Genomic DNA, 18669 nt, shown 5'->3' with positions numbered 1-18669 from the left:
TACAGTTTAAAAGAAATACATTTTATTAAGTAGTGAGACTAAAATAATGCTGGTAAAATATAAGGGGGGATGAATAGAAATGAGGGACTGTCCGTTCCTATTATGCCTTGAAATGGAATCATATAAAGTGCAAGTGCAGTAAACTAAATGGGGTTACCGTCCACCTGTAGACACGTGGTTGGGGTGTATTATTTCTTTCCCTGGGACTCAAGGCCCGAGTTGGAATGTGGGCCGTGTCACCGTCCAGAGTAGGGGAGACTCCCAGAGCTGGGACTCCCAAAGATGGTGCTGGGGTCTTTCAAGATGTAGTTAGGTAGGTCCCAATAGAATACAAGGCTGGTCTGGAACAGTCCAATAAAAGGGGGGTTGAAGTACATCTGACGAGTTTCGCCGTCTCAAAGGCATTATCAAAGGTCTCAACCGTGGACACCTAACTACATCTTGAAAGACCCCAGCCCCATTTTTGGGAGTCCCAGCTCTGGGTGTCTCCCCTACTCTGGATGGTGTCTCGGCCCACATTCCAACTCGGGCCTTGAGTCCCAGGGAGAGAAATAATACAACCCAACCACGTGTCTACAGGTGGACGGTAACACCATTTCGTTTACTGCACTTGCACTTTATATGATTCCATTTCCAGGCATAATAGGACCGGACAGTCCCTCATTTCTATTCATCCCCCAGGACTTACCCTTTATATTTTACCAGCATTATTTTGGTCTCACTACTTAATAAAATGTATTTCTTTTAAACTGTACAATCAGTCCAATCCTCACTGTTTTATGTTATTTTAAACTGATTATATTTTAGCCAGCGCTGCTACCCCTTTTTTCCTTTTGTGTAACTGTATATTTCGGGCTTGACAGCCCCGGCATAAACCAGCAGCTGCTAGTGATTCAACACAAGTCACAGCGCCACCCACCCCGTACCCCTCCCTTGTGGAGAAGTACAACTCTTTTCACTCTCCATAACAAACTGCTGCTTTATTTTTCAGAATGGATAAAGGTGTGTGTGTCTTTTTTTTTTCTCATACAAGCTTATTTATCCTAATCTGATTTACTAAAGAATGGCTTTAATCTTAAACCGGAGTTATGAAAGCTTTTATTGTTTTACATCTGGTTACCGTTTTTGTGAACACTATGCCATCTTTTCTGGGATTGTGTAATTTTTTACTTTTATGAAAAACGTGATTAAATATTTTATATATTAAAAATATAAGTAAAATGGTTTTGAGTTGCTTTGACTGGAACAGTCATAATCTGCATTCAGCTATGTAATATACTTGTAGTGAAAACTTCAGCACAAAACTTGCGGCCACAAAAATTCAGTTCATAGTTATTGTGATGGAACATGGCTACACCCAACTTCTGCTACATATTTTTCTCCCACCTCTTTCTGTGCTTCTGCAAAAGTAGCAAAATGCTGGTACTAACTGGATATTATAACTAACTGTATCTGTATCTGAACTATGGTCCCCAGACTACTGTATACCGGAGACATCACAATGTCGGACAATAATAGGATGTTATACTGAATAATCCAAACTGGTTATTCCATTAGGTTGAGTATGTGTGCCACTGGAGGGAAATATTCCCTCAGTACCTTCCTACTGTAGGTACTGTATCCGATACTGTAACATACACCTATGAAGGCAATAAGATAGTTTTCTGGGCACAGGTAGTAGCAGATAAATACACCCCCCCCCCCCAATAACAAGAGTATGGATAACACCAGGGTCAGTCTCCACAGAAGAGATCTGTTCACATAAAGGTATGAATCCCCTCACCTACACAAGCTTCAAAGCCAGATGAAGGGTTAATCAGCCCCTGGACAGGTAATAGGAGACCCTGTTACATTCATACAACATACAACTGCACCCAGCATAGGAAGGGTTAAGAATTCCTGAGGGAGGGGGAAAGGGATGCCTTTGGGATGTAAGTTGGTTTTTGCAGGCAGATATGTGAATGAGAGTTAGTGCTGGGAGTTGTGGACTGGCATGTCCTGCCCATCTGAAGATAACCTGAGGGGTAATGTGGTAAGGTTCTGATAACGTGACTAAAATTAATGGCCTTTCTATATATTGTATATAGACTGTATGAAACCCCTGATTTTACATGTATAACCTGTGTGAAAAATAAAGGTAATACTTTTGCTATTGTGTATTCCTGTGCGATCTTTTGAACTCGGAAGGACCCCAGTCGCGCTGCACAGCTGCATGACCCCAGGATCCTCACAGTTATGGATGAAGTAGACATTTATGTAATTATGTGCATGTACTAATCGACCATCTATCGATGTAGCCACACTGCTATGTGGTGCACTGGATTCTAAATATTCACAAAAACATGAAAATTATTTTAAAATCATATGTACTGAATCAATAAAAGTAATTCTAAAACTAAATAAACTAATTTTCACTTCTTATAAAGTGAGTTAAAATCTTTGCACATCATTGCATAAAGTTTATATATATTTTTTTTCAAATCACCCCAAAATCATGAAAGTAATTTTAAGTCAAATAAGTACAAGATATTACAGGAGATTCATGTTTTTTTTTTGCTGATTTCAAAAAAAGCTATAAAATTGATTTTGATGCACGTACACTGATTTCAAATCTCCCAAATCCGTACAAATCAGTGCAAATCCGTAAAAATCAGTGCAAATCATTGCACGATTTTTTTTTTTAAGTTTTAGGGCTTTTTTGAAATCAGCAAAAAACCATGAAATTGATTTCGCTTCACGTACACTGATTTCAAATCTCCCAAATCCGTACAAATCAGTGCAAATCCGTAAAAATCAGTGCAAATCATTGCAAGATTTTTTTTAGAAGTTTTAGGGCTTTTTTGAAATCAGCAAAAAACCATGAAATTGATTTCGATTCACGTACACTGATTTCAAATCTCCCAAATCAGTAAAAATCAGTGCAAATCCGTAAAAATCAGTGCAAATCATTGCAAATCAGTGCAAGATTTTTTTAGAAGTTTTAGGGCTTTTTTTTAAATCAGCAAAAAACCATGAAATTGATTTCGATTCACGTACACTGATTTCAAATCTTCCAAATCAGTAAAAATCAGTGCAAATCCGTAAAAATCAGTGCAAATCTGTGCAAATCAGTGCAAATCATTGCAAGATTTTTTTTAAGAAGTTTTAGGGCTTTTTTTGAAATCAGCAAAAAACCATGAAATTGATTTCGATTCACGTACACTGATTTCAAATCTCCCAAATCAGTAAAAATCAGTGCAAATCCGTAACAATCAGTGCAAATCAGTGCAAGATTTTTTTTTAGAAGTTTTAGGGCTTTTTTTGAAATCAGCAAAAAACCATGAAATTGATTTCGATTCATGTACACTGATTTCAAATCTTCAAAATCAGTAAAAATCAGTGCAAATCCGTAAAAATCTGTGCAAATCAGTGCAAATCATTGCAAGATTTTTTTAAAGAAGTTTTAGGGCTTTTTTTGAAATCAGCAAAAAACCATGAAATTGATTTCGATTCACGTACACTGATTTCAAATCTCCCAAATCAGTAAAAATCAGTGCAAATCCGTAACAATCAGTGCAAATCAGTGCAAATCAGTGCAAGATTTTTTTTAGAAGATTTGCACTGATTTTTACTGATTTGGAAGATTTGAAATCAGTGTACGTGAATCGAAATCAATTTCATGGTTTTTTGCTGATTTCAAAAAAAGCCCTAAAACTTCAAAAAAAAATCTTGCACTGATTTGCACTGATTTGCACTGATTGTTACGGATTTGCACTGATTTTTACTGATTTGGGAGATTTGAAATCAGTGTACGTGAATCGAAATCAATTTCATGGTTTTTTGCTGATTTCAAAAAAAGCCCTAAAACTTCTAAAAAAAATCTTGCACTGATTTGCACTGATTTGCACTGATTGTTACGGATTTGCACTGATTTTTACTGATTTGGGAGATTTGAAATCAGTGTACGTGAATCGAAATCAATTTCATGGTTTTTTGCTGATTTCAAAAAAAGCCCTAAAACTTCTAAAAAAAATCTTGCACTGATTTGCACAGATTTGCACAGATTTTTACGGATTTGCACTGATTTTTACTGATTTTGAAGATTTGAAATCAGTGTACATGAATCGAAATCAATTTCATGGTTTTTTGCTGATTTCAAAAAAAGCTCTAAAACTTCTAAAAAAAATCTTGCACTGATTTGCACTGATTTGCACTGATTGTTACGGATTTGCACTGATTTTTACTGATTTGGGAGATTTGAAATCAGTGTACGTGAATCGAAATCAATTTCATGGTTTTTTGCTGATTTCAAAAAAAGCCCTAAAACTTCTTAAAAAAAAATCTTGCACTGATTTGCACAGATTTGCACTGATTTTTACGGATTTGCACTGATTTTTTACTGATTTTTGAAGATTTGAAATCAGTGTACATGAATCGAAATCAATTTCATGGTTTTTTGCTGATTTCAAAAAAAGCCCTAAAACTTCTAAAAAAAAATCTTGCACTGATTTGCACTGATTTTTACGGATTTGCACTGATTTTTACTGATTTGGGAGATTTGAAATCAGTGTACGTGAATCGAAATCAATTTCATGGTTTTTTGCTGATTTCAAAAAAAGCCCTAAAACTTCTTAAAAAAAATCTTGCAATGATTTGCACTGATTTGCACAGATTTGCACTGATTTTTACGGATTTGCACTGATTTTTACTGATTTGGAAGATTTGAAATCAGTGTACGTGAATCGAAATCAATTTCATGGTTTTTTGCTGATTTCAAAAAAAGCCCTAAAACTTCTTAAAAAAAATCTTGCAATGATTTGCACTGATTTGCACAGATTTGCACTGATTTTTACGGATTTGCACTGATTTTTACTGATTTGGAAGATTTGAAATCAGTGTACGTGAATCGAAATCAATTTCATGGTTTTTTGCTGATTTCAAAAAAAGCCCTAAAACTTCTAAAAAAAATCTTGCACTGATTTGCACTGATTTGCACTGATTGTTACGGATTTGCACTGATTTTTACTGATTTGGGAGATTTGAAATCAGTGTATGTGAATCGAAATCAATTTCATGGTTTTTTGCTGATTTCAAAAAAAGCCCTAAAACTTCTTTAAAAAAAATCTTGCAATGATTTGCACTGATTTGCACAGATTTTTACTGATTTGGGAGATTTGAAATCAGTGTACGTGAATCGAAATCAATTTCATGGTTTTTTGCTGATTTCAAAAAAAGCCCTAAAACTTCTTAAAAAAAATCTTGCAATGATTTGCACAGATTTGCACAGATTTGCACTGATTTTTACGGATTTGCACTGATTTTTACTGATTTGGAAGATTTGAAATCAGTGTACGTGAATCGAAATCAATTTCATGGTTTTTTGCTGATTTCAAAAAAAGCCCTAAAACTTCTAAAAAAAAATCTTGCACTGATTTGCACTGATTTGCACTGATTGTTACGGATTTGCACTGATTTTTACTGATTTGGGAGATTTGAAATCAGTGTATGTGAATCGAAATCAATTTCATGGTTTTTTGCTGATTTCAAAAAAAGCCCTAAAACTTCTTTAAAAAAAATCTTGCAATGATTTGCACTGATTTGCACAGATTTTTACTGATTTGGGAGATTTGAAATCAGTGTACGTGAATCGAAATCAATTTCATGGTTTTTTGCTGATTTCAAAAAAAGCCCTAAAACTTCTTAAAAAAAATCTTGCAATGATTTGCACTGATTTGCACTGATTTTTACGGATTTGCACTGATTTTTACTGATTTAGAAGATTTGAAATCAGTGTACGTGAATCGAAATCAATTTCATGGTTTTTTGCTGATTTCAAAAAAAGCCCTAAAACTACTTAAAAAAATCTTGCACTGATTTGCACTGATTGTTACGGATTTGCACTGATTTTTACTGATTTGGGAGATTTGAAATCAGTGTACGTGAATCGAAATCAATTTCATGGTTTTTTGCTGATTTCAAAAAAAGCCCTAAAACTTCTTAAAAAAAAATCTTGCAATGATTTGCACTGATTTGCACAGATTTGCACTGATTGTTACGGATTTGCACTGATTTTTACTGATTTGGGAGATTTAAAATCAGTGTACGTGAATCGAAATCAATTTCATGGTTTTTTGCTGATTTCAAAAAAAGCTCTAAAACTTCTAAAAAAATCTTGCACTGATTTGCACAGATTTGCACTGATTGTTACGGATTTGCACTGATTTTTACTGATTTGGGAGATTTGAAATCAGTGTACGTGAATCGAAATCAATTTCATGGTTTTTTGCTGATTTCAAAAAAAGCCCTAAAACTTCTAAAAAAAAATCTTGCACTGATTTGCACTGATTTGCACAGATTTTTACTGATTTGGGAGATTTGAAATCAGTGTACGTGAATCGAAATCAATTTCATGGTTTTTTGCTGATTTCAAAAAAAGCCCTAAAACTTCTTTAAAAAAATCTTGCAATGATTTGCACTGATTTGCACAGATTTTTACTGATTTGGGAGATTTGAAATCAGTGTACGTGAATCGAAATCAATTTCATGGTTTTTTGCTGATTTCAAAAAAAGCCCTAAAACTTGGGGAAAAAAAATCTTGCACTGATTTGCACTGATTGTTACGGATTTGCACTGATTCTTACTGATTTGGGAGATTTGAAATCAGTGTACGTGAATCGAAATCAATTTCATGGTTTTTTGCTGATTTAAAAAAAAGCCCTAAAACTTGGGGAAAAAAAATCTTGCACTGATTTGCACTGATTGTTACGGATTTGCACTGATTTTTACTGATTTGGAAGATTTGAAATCAGTGTACGTGAATCGAAATCAATTTCATGGTTTTTTGCTGATTTCAAAAAAAGCCCTAAAACTTCTTTAAAAAAATCTTGCAATGATTTGCACTGATTCTTACTGATTTGAAATCAGTGTACGTGAATCGAAATCAATTTCATGGGTTTTTGTTGATTTAAAAAAAAAAAAGCCCTAAAACTTCAAAAAAAATATATTCTTGCAATGATTTGCACTGATTTGGAAGATCTGAAATCAGTGCTTATGAAACTAATAAAATGTCATGGTTTTCTGCTTATTTAAAAATTAAACTCTAGAAATTCCTCAAATGTTTCACACTGTTTTTAAAGATTTGAAAACAGTGCATCTGAATCAATATAATTTTCATGGTTTTCTGCTGATTTGAAATAAGTTAGCAAACTCCTAATTTGTCTCACACAGTGTCAATGATTTGAACGTAAATCGAAATCATTTTCATAGTTTTAAGCTGCTTTGTGGGGAAAAAAAAGCTATAATCTCCTGAAACATCCCACACTGATTTTAAATCATTGCATGTCAATTTAATTACATGGTTTGGGGCTGATTTGAAAAACTACAAACCTTCAAAAATGTTCCACATTGATTTTGATTCAATTGCACTGATTTCAAATCATCATCAAGGTTTTGAAATCATGCTTATTGTGTAAATGGTTTCACTTTTGTGAAATTATTTGAGTCCAGAGCAACATAACAGATGAAGCTATACTAATTAAATATTCACATGAGTTTTTCTTTTTACCCTTACATGGTAGCAGACTCAATTTGTTGCAGCATGTTGAAGTTTTACAGATACAGCTGGATATAGATAGTTCTAGACTCTTTTCCCTTTATTTATTTAGAGTACTTTCTGGAAACGTATCAATTCTACTAATCGTAGAATTGTGAAATGTGTTCATACAGATTGTTAATTTTATTTGTAATGGTAAAGTATAACCCAATTTAAAAGATCAGATTTTAAGGTTTCCCTGAAGATGTGATAGAATTATCATTAGTCAGAATCAGTCACAATTTTAACTCATTAACAGTCCCAAAACATTATCATATGAATAATGTTACAAAACAATGTTTACTCAGCTTTATTTTTATAATCTATATTTCATGTTTGTTTATTCATTTTGTTGAAATAAAAAGTTGTTACAGCAGAAAGGAACATTTCACATACAAAAACAGTTAAATATTACATATTGCCAAGAGAAGAGGTATGCATAACAAATAGATTTAAAAAGCAATAGACTGATTTGGTTACAGAAGTACTAACATTTAATGACCATCTTATTGAGAAATTTGAGGTTTTGACTGAATATACATTTTGAATGAATATATGAATCAAATACTAGTTCTCGTGTAGAAAAATAAGGGCCTGCAAACATACCATAATGTGTTTAATAGGATACACCTTGTTAAAAAAATGGTGAATATTTTCTTTACAAAAAATAAAGTTTAGCATGGTAATAGCTTTCATTCTTATCAGCAACGAGATCTTCTGCCTCAATCCTTGAATTCAGTTTTTCTACATGTAGGAGGTGGCTTGAAAATTTTTTACAAGTGTAAAGCTGGGTACATGTACAGATCGGCAAAAACCAGCAGCATTTCTGCCCTCAGCTCAGTTTAGGACTCCAGTGACCTGTGTTTGACCATTCACTTGTAAAACCCTGCAAAAAAAAAAAAAAAAAAAAAAAAAATTCTGAACAATTTTTGTTCAGAATCATATGCTTCACATTATCTATCAGTGTCAAAGACAGAGAATCTACTTAATAAAAAAATACAATATCATATGGCCTTATTTTGAAATCAAGTTAACGAAATACCCAAGCAGGGACACAGATTTATTTGGACATATATTTTTCTATCACGAACCCCCTGAACTTTCTATCAGATATCTAGATAGAATTTACATTGACTATCTATTGCAAGCTAATAAATCTGTAAATGTAGTTATGATTAAAAAAAAAATCAAAACTCCTCTTAAACAGTTATGAGCTGATTTTTATTTGCTGAAACTTTTTAAACTGATTACAAGGCCTCAGACAGCATAGGAAGTGAGCAATATTCCTCTGTAGCAGAAATAAGCTGAAGAGCCTAGGGTAATGTTTCAAGGCATCTTACAATATCAGGACAATGTTGGACGTGAGGCAATGTTTAAAGATGAAAGCTCCAATCAATAGTACAATATAGGTGTTAGTCCCAACACCATACAGTTTGCAGATTTCCTAGACTTGAGGTGCTGGACAGCAGAGTTAACAGTTTTTAGATGCCATAAGTCATTGTTGCTCCTTTACATACTTGCATGTTCATGTAGGTATATCTTCTTCACTCCTGAAGCATAGACCTAGGAGTTCAGTCAATCACAGCCTTTGATCCCATGTTTAGATGTCCAGACTAAAGAAAGGAGAAAAAAAAAAAATTATCCTAAGAAACCATTTACATCAAACCAAATCTCTGTTTGACCTTGTCAATGCCCCCTGCTAATAAAAGCCTGTTTTTGACTACACTAGGGATGAGGAACCTTGGCTGCTTATCCCAGCAACAATTTGGCCCTCCAGCTGGCCTAATGTAGATTTGCCATTTGGCTCAAAGATCTCAGCTTTACACTCTACACCAGGCCTGGCCAACCTGTGGTTCTCTAGATGTCAAACTACAAATCCCATCATGTTTTGTAATATGGGAGTGTTAACTGTGGCAAGGCATGCTGGGATTTGTAGTTTCACAATATCTGGAGAGCCACAGGTTGGCCTGTCCTGCTCTATACCATCTCCTCTAAAAAGGAAGGGCCAATGATGCCCCACAGGCATCATTGCATTCTGCTATGCAGCTTACACAGCTTACACAGCCCATGATACTGGGAAGGATGCTGGTTGACTGCTCACCACAGGTTCTATTCTGGGGATTGTGGAAGAATAGCCCATCAGTCAGGATTCCCCCCATCAGAGTACAAGGGAAAGTGAGCCTGCCAGGGGCTTCTTTGCACTCTCCCTCCTGTTAGACACTGGCAGTCAGGACTCAGATGTTGGTATACTGACTGTTGGCAGTCATACTGGAAAGCCTAAGGCTCTACCTGCATGAGCAATCATGTTTCCAAAACAGAAACTTTCCCAAATGCCATCTTTGGAGTGTAAAGGCTCCCATAGGATGTAATGGGAATTTGCAATATAAGTCTCAATTTCATTAGACAGAATGGTTCCTAATCTGCATGCATACAGGAAGTGTGGAGATATTGCGTGACTGAGGAAAAACCTGCATATTCATATCCTGTTTACTTCAAATATAAGTAATTTCTTCACAAAAAAAAAATATAAGTAATTTCTTCACAAAAAAAAAAAAAAAAAAAAAAAAAATGCATAAAAGGAGATTGAGAAGGAAAAAAAAAAAAAAAAAAAAAGAGTGCATTCTGTGAGAAGTGGAGTAGGCATATGAGGAGAGGCATTATCTACAGGTCCCCAAAATACTGTAAGATTGGGTATTTACAGTCAAAGGTATTAAGGCCCTGCTTGCAAGTTTACAGTTTCAGACAAACATCCAAATAAATACCCCTTTTACACCAAAAACCCTTGTCGGACCCTGGTCTTTGAACGCTGGAGTTTGCAGGGTCTGACCCTGCTTTATACACCATTTACACAGCACGTCGACCTGGGTCTCACCCCTAATTCACATAGTTAATCATCACTGCACCAGGCACACTTTACAGTGGACTAAATTCACTTAATAGGATTGACCCCATAGGCTTTTGTAGAGATAGAGTTTACACCGCCTCTAAACTCCAGGTCTTTGGTGGGTCAGAGGCAGTGTATATGTCCTGGGTAGAGGGCGGTGTAAATGGGTACGCCGGGTCATCCGGGACGTCCAGGTTGGACGGGGGGGGGGGGGCGACACAGCCTGCGCTGCGGTCCTCTGCAGAAAGCAGCAGCGGCAGGCAAGGAGGTGAATGGATGCCTGTGCGGCATCCATTCACCTCCCGGACAGTGGCTGGGGGGGGGGGGGGGGGGCACGGGGACTGGGGCAGCCCAGCAGATTACCCTAGTGCTGGGCTTGCCCCCAGCACAGCGGTCCGGGTCCCGGCAGTGGTTATCGGAGATGACGTCATCTCCAAGCGCCGGCGGGAGGGGGGGGGGGTGCTGGGGGCCAGGTCACTTTTTTGGTGTAAAAGGGTTAGAAGCAAGATTGTTGAGGTTTCTCCACATTTGAGACATACTATCCAAAGTCTTGATTAAAATGTGCGCACCACCTGCTGCTAAGGAGAAGATTATGTGAATAAACAAGGCAGGGGTGGAATTGAAAAACAGGCATTTGTTATTTGTTCAAGCAAGGTGAATATAAAAGCAAGGCAGTCCCAGAGATATAAGGGTATTCTAGATATATGAAAATCAGCCTACATTTTAGAGGCAGCCACGGAATGTCTGCAGGAGTCAGTCTTTTTCGGAATGCATTTTTATGTCAACTCAGTGTTTGGTGCCTTCATTAGCCAGCAGCATAGGAGAAAATTTTAGGAACAGGATTCCAAATAAAGACATGAAAAAGGGGTTACTAGAACTGACACAAATGTGACACTTTACATTTCCCAATGATTTTGAACAGTGGCATAATTTGTCTAATTTCTTCATACAGTGTTATAATGATTTGTTAGAGGAAGGTCAACACCAACACCTAGGAGGAATTTGCCTTCACACCCACTGATGGCCATTAGACCCCCATCTCAAATATCTTAAATTTTTCTGCTGCTAGGTAACCCTGCTGCAAAGGGTTAAAAGGAACAGCATAAACATATTAGCTAATCCGCCAGTTATATAGTCTAAATGCCTAATAAACCTTTGTATATTTGTGTGACAATCCCTGAAAGTGTTACAACATTGCAGCCACTGGGTTATTGATTTCTAGATAGACAGTCACGTGGTTGACCACATCTACATAGATGCATAGAAGTGGTTGTCAACATCTAGAGCGACAGTAACAATAGTTAAATGCAAAAAGGACAATGACAAGGTAGACACTAGGTTTCCATATTTTTTAGCCAACTTCATAATTTACCATCCCAGAGGACATTGGAGTGTGCCGAGTGAAGCAAATACTTACAATGTCCACGCTGATGAAGCAAATACTTACAATGTCCACGCTGATATACCAATATAAAGTGAACTTGTGTTGACCGTGATGTCAACATTTTGCTCAATTCGATCTGTTACTGTCTAAATTTAGATGTAGACCCAACTAAATTCAGAGGCTGTAGCGTCTAAGTCCAGAAACCCCGCCTTCTTAGCAGCTAGCAGGTAGTCCGGTTTTCAGTGGTGTCAAACTCCTGGCCCACCAGCTGTGGTGGAACTAACATCCAAGTATGGCCAAATAGCAAAACAGTAGCAGGGATGCTGCTGGGATGTGCAGTTCAAAAGCTGAATGACAAAAGGTTCCCAATCCCTGCGCTAGTGGATGGTGGGGCATGAAATAATGCAATGCCTGTCAGTTTAAAGGCTGACATGAGTTCATATTTTTTGAGCCATCAACTTTACCAGTTGTTTACCTAATGTTTGTCGACATGCTAATAAGGGTCATCCTAATAAATGGTTTTTGGGATGCACCTTCCAGGTTCCATTAGGTATGGAACTGAAGTGTACCACAGCTCCTACAGAACTTGGAATTACTAGACTATCCTCAGAAAAGTTAGTGCCATTAGTTTTTTCATGTGAAAATGAGAAGGGGTAGTTCTATAGTTAAGAAAAAAAGGAACAAAATGTTGCATAGTCAATCAAATGTTCATAAAAACAAAATACACATTTAAGTTTCATAACACATAAGGGCTTAAAAATAATTGATATGTCTGTTTTATTATGTAATATATTTTTATGGTAAATATCAGTATAAGATATTTTATATAACTTTCTTGTTTAGGGCAGATTAGCTTTAAAAATATTATTTGTATTTAGGAGTTGCATAGGCACATGCATGTATTTAATTATTGGTTAGTCCTTCTGAACTTAGTAGTAATATACTTTCCAGTTCTTTTTCTGGACTTCTATTTAATGAGGGGGTTAATTGAAAAAGCAATTTAAAGTTTGATTTATATAGAAACTTACCTCTGTTCAATTAACCCTTTCAGGTCCAATGTCTAGTAAGGCTCAACAGCCCTAGCAGCAGATCCAATTGTGAGCCACTTTGAATGTTTAACAATGTTGATGTTATTTTAATGTAGACCATTAATACAGGTACAATTAATTTACACCAGACTAAAAAAAAAAAAAAAAAAAGTTGACTGCAAAGGGATGCTCTAAACCAGCAGTTCTCAACCTCAGTCCACAAGGATCCCCAGCAGCGCACGATTTCCATCACACATGGAGCTAATTTCAAGTTTAATCTTTGAAAATGTGTCAGTGACTAACGAGTGCCTTTTAACCTGCCAGTTGACCTAGAAAAGGCACACTGTTGGGGGTTTTTGAGGACCGAGGTTGAGAACCACTGCTCTAAACAAGCAAAAACTGACCATGGTACTTGTGTAGTGTCACGCCGCCGCGCACACACTCTGTCTCTGAAACTTGGCAGCCTGCCAGAAGCTCTGTTTAACTGTGCGCGTGCCACTCTAGATGTAAGCTACGTATTGTCAGCTTACATTATCAGCTTAGCGCCGGGCAGCAGTAGCAGCGTGCTGACAGATCACTGTGGTACTTGTAGTTCCACAGTGAACTAGGCAGCACTGCGCACCGCTGACAACAGGGGCATGTAAAACTGGACACCGCGCTGACGCGCCGGGGCTTCTAAACTACACACCCCGGCACACCGCTATCAAAGGGGGCCATGCAGACGCTAAATTTAGATGCAAAAGCGTCTGAAACCCGGACTATCTGCAAGCCGCTAAGAAGGGGGGAGTCAGGATTCAGACGATAAAGCGTCTTAAACCCGACTACCTGCTAGCCGCTATGAAGGGGGTCGTGTCCCCCATGCAGACGCTTAAACTTAGACGCTTTAGCGTCTGAAAACCGGACTACCTGCTAGCCGCTAAAAAGCCAGGGTTTCTGGACTTAGACGCTAAAGCATCTAAATTTAGGTACTATCTGGGCGCCCGATTTTTTGATTGTATGCCTTAACTTAAGGCATACAATCAACGCGATGCGATAATCGCATCGCATGCGACCAAATCGGATGCGATGGACCCGATTTTTCCAGAGGATTCAATGTTAAAATGGTCTGAGTCCATTTTAACATAGAATTCAATGGGAAAAAGGGGTCCTGTTCCTTGCCCCACTATCCAAGTGGGCATGGAGTTGGATATAAACCTCTGGCGAGCGAAGCGAGCCCCGCAAGGGGACACAGATTTTTAAAAAAGAATTCTGTGTCCCCTCGCAGGGCTCGCCACGCTTCGGGCTCGGTGGCTCGCTACGCTCACCACAGGTTTATATCCAACTCCATGCCCACTTGGATAGTGGGGCAAGGAACAGGACCCCTTTTTCCCATTGAATTCTATGTTAAAATGGACTCGGACTCGATTTTTCCATAGGATTCAATGTTAAAATGGTCTATCGCATCGCATCTGATTTGGTCGCATGCGATTCGATGTGCCCGATCCGCCCAGATACTACATAAGTACCTAAATTTAGTTAGGTCTAGGGGTACACTATTGAAACCTGTCCAGTGGCACTAGTCGATGCAACAGCTGTCGACCTTGTAAATTCCACTACCCACGCCAACCCAAAGCGTGGCAAGCCCCGCGAGGGGTGGCGGTACAACCTTTTCATACCCCCACTATCCACGTCGGCGAGGAGTTGATTTTATAAAGTGTGGAGAGTGCAGCGAGCCCCGCAAGGGGTCGCGGATACCCGTGAAGCCCGCGAGGGGACACTGATACCTGCGCTCGCCACACTTTATAAAATCAACTCCATGCCGACATGGATAGTGGGGGTATGAAAAGGTCGTAGGACGCATACCGCTGCGCTCTCCATGCTTCGGGTTGGTGTGGATAGTGGAATTTACAAGGTCGACAGCTGTTGCGTCGACTAGTGCCATTGTGGACAGGTTTAAGAGTGTTTTGCACAGTGCATATGGATTCAGACGCTACAGCGTCTAAATTGTAGCGTCTGCATTTCGGACACCCCCTTTGGTAGCAGTGTGCTGAGTTTAGATGGAATTAGACGCTACGCTGACAACGTAGCGCTGTGCTGAGAACAGCTAGAGTGGCACGCGCCCAGAGTCTGGCAGGCTGCCAAGTTTCAAACAGACTGTGCGCGGCGGCGCCGTAAAAACACACACACACACTTTAATGAGAGCTATAAAAAGGGCAGAAAACCAATAAAAATATGAAATAAAATACATTGAGAATTATTCATGACCAGTGATCACCCTCTCCCAGGATAATATTAATCCTTCAAGTACAAACATGTGAGTGAAGCTGGCATTTTCAGCAAATATTTTGCACATCTCAGATTTGTTATGCCACATTTTTTTCCTTAATTTATATATTTCCTATATAAAAAAAAAAAAAAAAAAAAAAAAAAAAAAAAAAAAAGTGTAAACATTACAGGTCTTAAGTGAATAAAAAGATTTGCTTCGCCATACTCACCTATTTTAACAGTCACTTGGCACTCAAAGGTTAAAGGTGCAGCATATATTAGCAAATCCCCTTATAAACAGATAATCAGAAGTATGCATGTAGATGCAGCTCAGATCTCCTTTGAAACAAACTCAGTAACAATAGCACAATCTTGGCAGCAGTTTCCATAACCTTTGGACATAATTGCACAATTTAAAAAAGCAGCCCAGGTACAGGTAATAGTTAGCATTACTGCCTCACATTATGGTCAGAAGTTATATTGCCACCATTGCCTGACTGGAGTTTGGCTCTTTAACTACCCTGGTTTCCTCCCACAATCCAAAAAAATATGTTTAATTGGCTTTTAATTATAGCAGTTAACCAATATAGAGCACTTCCCCTTGAGGATAGTGTTTTATATACACATGCAGAGGCGTACCTACAGTAGATATTAGGCCCCATAGCAAAAGTGTTAAGGGCCCCCTATTTAGCTACTGATTGGGATAAAAGTAACACATTAGAGACAGCAAAGATGGAACCCATGGCATAACTACCATAGGTGCAAGGGACGCAGCTGCTCTTAAATACATGTAGAAATAACAGCAAACATGTTCTTCCATGGGGGACAAAATGCGCTCTTGACTTCTTCCTTAACAGTCACCTGTACTGAACTATTTAATTAAGAAAGCATTTTCTCTCAGGTGATTGCAGTCAGTTTATGAAGGAAACAGGTAGCATTTTGTCTCTACTGGTCAGGGGCAAAATTAAAGTAAAACTCCTGTTAAGTAGTCAGGGCTAAGATTCATTGAAAAAAAAAAAAAAAAAAAAAAAAAAAACATTTAAAACCACAGCATGCAGCATCAGAAGTGTACAGATCCTCCTGGAGGTATAGCATACCTCCCAACATGACCCTCTCCAGGAGGGACACATTGCTCTCCTCCTGCACTTTCCTCTTAATATATGATTATCACCACATGTGTTGAACATCTTAATTGATAAGAAAGGTGCTTCAACACAGATGGAGGTAATCCTACATTAAGTAGAATGTCCAGGAGCAGAGCATGCTCTAAAACCTAATTAGCAATAGCACCCAGAACTCCTTTGCTGAAGGAACCCTACCTGCAATGGGTCTACAACAGCCTCTAGTGGAAATAGAAGCCTGTAGCCAGCACTGGGGTAGGTTGAGAAGACTCACCACTCAAAATAAAACATAAAACAAACAAAGACAAGGAAAAAAAGAACATACAAACACTGTAGGCCTGGGGTAGCCAACCCTAGTCCCCGAGAGCTACCAACAGTGCTTTTGCAGGTCTCCTCACAGAAACACAAGTGAGCTAATTAGCTCCATATGTGTATCTTTTAAAATGTGTCAGTGATTAATGAGTGCAGCTGTGCAGCAGCTAGGTTGTCTGGAAAATGTGAACTGTTGGTAGCTCTCGAGGGCTAGGGTTGGCTACCACTGCTGTAGGCAGATCAAAGAACTTTCACCCTTGCTTAACAGAACATCCAGACCCCCTCCACAACCATTCTACATAGTCTAACCTTCATCAGCAACCTCCAGAATCAGTATGACATGTTAGTGTGTCTGCAGTCCTATTTATTCAAAATTCTGGCTTTGCACATGCTCAGAACAATGCTCTCCAGGCCTCCCTTTCATTTTCTTATATGCAGCAGCCATTTTATGAAAAACTAATTGTGATCCTGTAAAATGGCCGCCGCACAAGCTCAGAAAAGGTGGAACACAAACAGGTCCTGGAACACATAAAATGGCTGCTGCACATGGTAAATATAAGAAAATGAAAAGGAGGCCTGGAGAGCACTGTTCTGAGCATGTGCAAAGCCAGATTTTTGCATAAATAGGACTGCAGGCACACTCGCTCTTCTTACTGACTGGAGAAGTTGCTGATGAAGTGTGGAGGTAAGGAGCTGAAAAACACCACCTTACTGCTTGTAAAGTACCTGCTGGATTTGTATTCACAAATCGCATGAGGTGGTAACTTTTTAGCCATATATCCTGAACATAATATAGTTCTACTGGGAGGATACATCTGTTTAAGATAATGTTCCCAATACCAGGGATGTGGCAGAACTGATTTTATGTTTCTAGCAGAGCCTCCTTTTGAAGTTATGATTGCAGTCACCTATAGCAATATACCTTCCTTTTGCTTCGTTCAGCACAGACGATGCCAGCTAAGAGCGCATTTGTTGCTCATGAAATGTGGCTTATGTTAGAAGGTATAAATCAATGTGATTGCCACATACAGTATATGTATAAACTACTGATGGCCTGTCCCCAAGCTATATGCTTGCTAATTTCTACGCTTTTCTGTAGCTATTGTAGCCATCTTTGAAAATCCATGCAGTTCCTTTTCCCTGCCTGGGGTGTCGCTGTCTGCTGTGGTGCTTCTAGCAGTGTGGTCTGTAGATCAGCACAAACCAGACCACGTGTCCCATTTTATTTCAGTCTTCTGACCCTTAAAGGATGTTCTGAATTGCTGCTAATCTACGTTACCAACAGCTGAAGCTCTTTGATATATCTATTTCTAGAGCATATGTATTTCTAGAGCATATGTGTTTCTAGAGCAGGGCTCCTACTTTTAAAGTCTCAGTCAGAAGACTGTTAGCAGCACTTTGGGGGGCAGGTCCTGATGTAGATGTCATCAAGCCAGCCCCCCAGTACTGCAAATAGCACAAATTGCGGGTCTTCGTGGAGGGTATTCCGGGAGGGGGTCCAGAATTTCAAGAGCTTACTGGCTATTCCAGGAGGGTAGGAAACTGTTTTAGAGGTGACTATGATTATAATAAATGAGCTCTGAATAGCGGGGCATTTTTTTGGTATTGAAGTTGTATGAACCTAGTGGCTTTGAGTCATGTGTCCAGTCAGAGGGAATCTGATATAGGAATATCCTTAAAATACACTTTGCACAATGGTTTCCAGAAAATTCATATATAAAAGTAACTAAAGATACGGCTCTTTGAACACCTGCATGGTCTATCTTTTTGTATGTTGTTGGTGTGTACTGCCAGGTTGATGTCTTGGAAGTATTTTAAAGTCTTATCAAAAAGTAAAATAAAGATCTGATACAATTTGCCAGTGTTGTGTGTTTTTTTTTTTTTGTTTAAAAAAAACAAAAAACAATGTATCTGAAACAACAGATAACAAGTGACCATTATGTTGAACACACACAGGGCAGCCGAGAGGAAGGCTGGGCCCCGGTAAAAATTTTGGGGCGTGGCCACCTCCCGCACTTAGGCCGCACCCAAAATGTTAAGAGGAGGGTGAAAAAAACGCAACGCAGCAGCAGCACACACCTATAGCATGTGCTGCTAGTTGGCTCAGCATGAGCTCACACGCTGTC

General features: G+C 38.5%; 1 long non-coding RNA gene across 1 annotated transcript; it reads right to left on the bottom strand.

Moving 5' to 3' along the window:
• Window positions 1–8769: 8769 nt before the first annotated feature.
• On the bottom strand, window positions 8770–16890 carry LOC146006981 (uncharacterized). The gene is made up of 4 exons (XR_014444159.1): window positions 16853–16890; window positions 15341–15502; window positions 12867–12943; window positions 8770–9183 (listed from the first exon to the last, which is right to left on the bottom strand). It is a non-coding gene; the product is annotated as an uncharacterized LOC146006981 (long non-coding RNA).
• Window positions 16891–18669: the final 1779 nt, after the last annotated feature.

The sequence above is a fragment of the Crinia signifera genome, chromosome 6, assembly GCF_055691185.1.
Source record: "Crinia signifera chromosome 6, ASM5569118v1, whole genome shotgun sequence".
NCBI lineage: Eukaryota > Metazoa > Chordata > Amphibia > Anura > Myobatrachidae > Crinia > Crinia signifera.
Note: the sequence above shows the minus strand (reverse complement) of the source record. Positions and strands in the feature narration are given on the sequence as shown.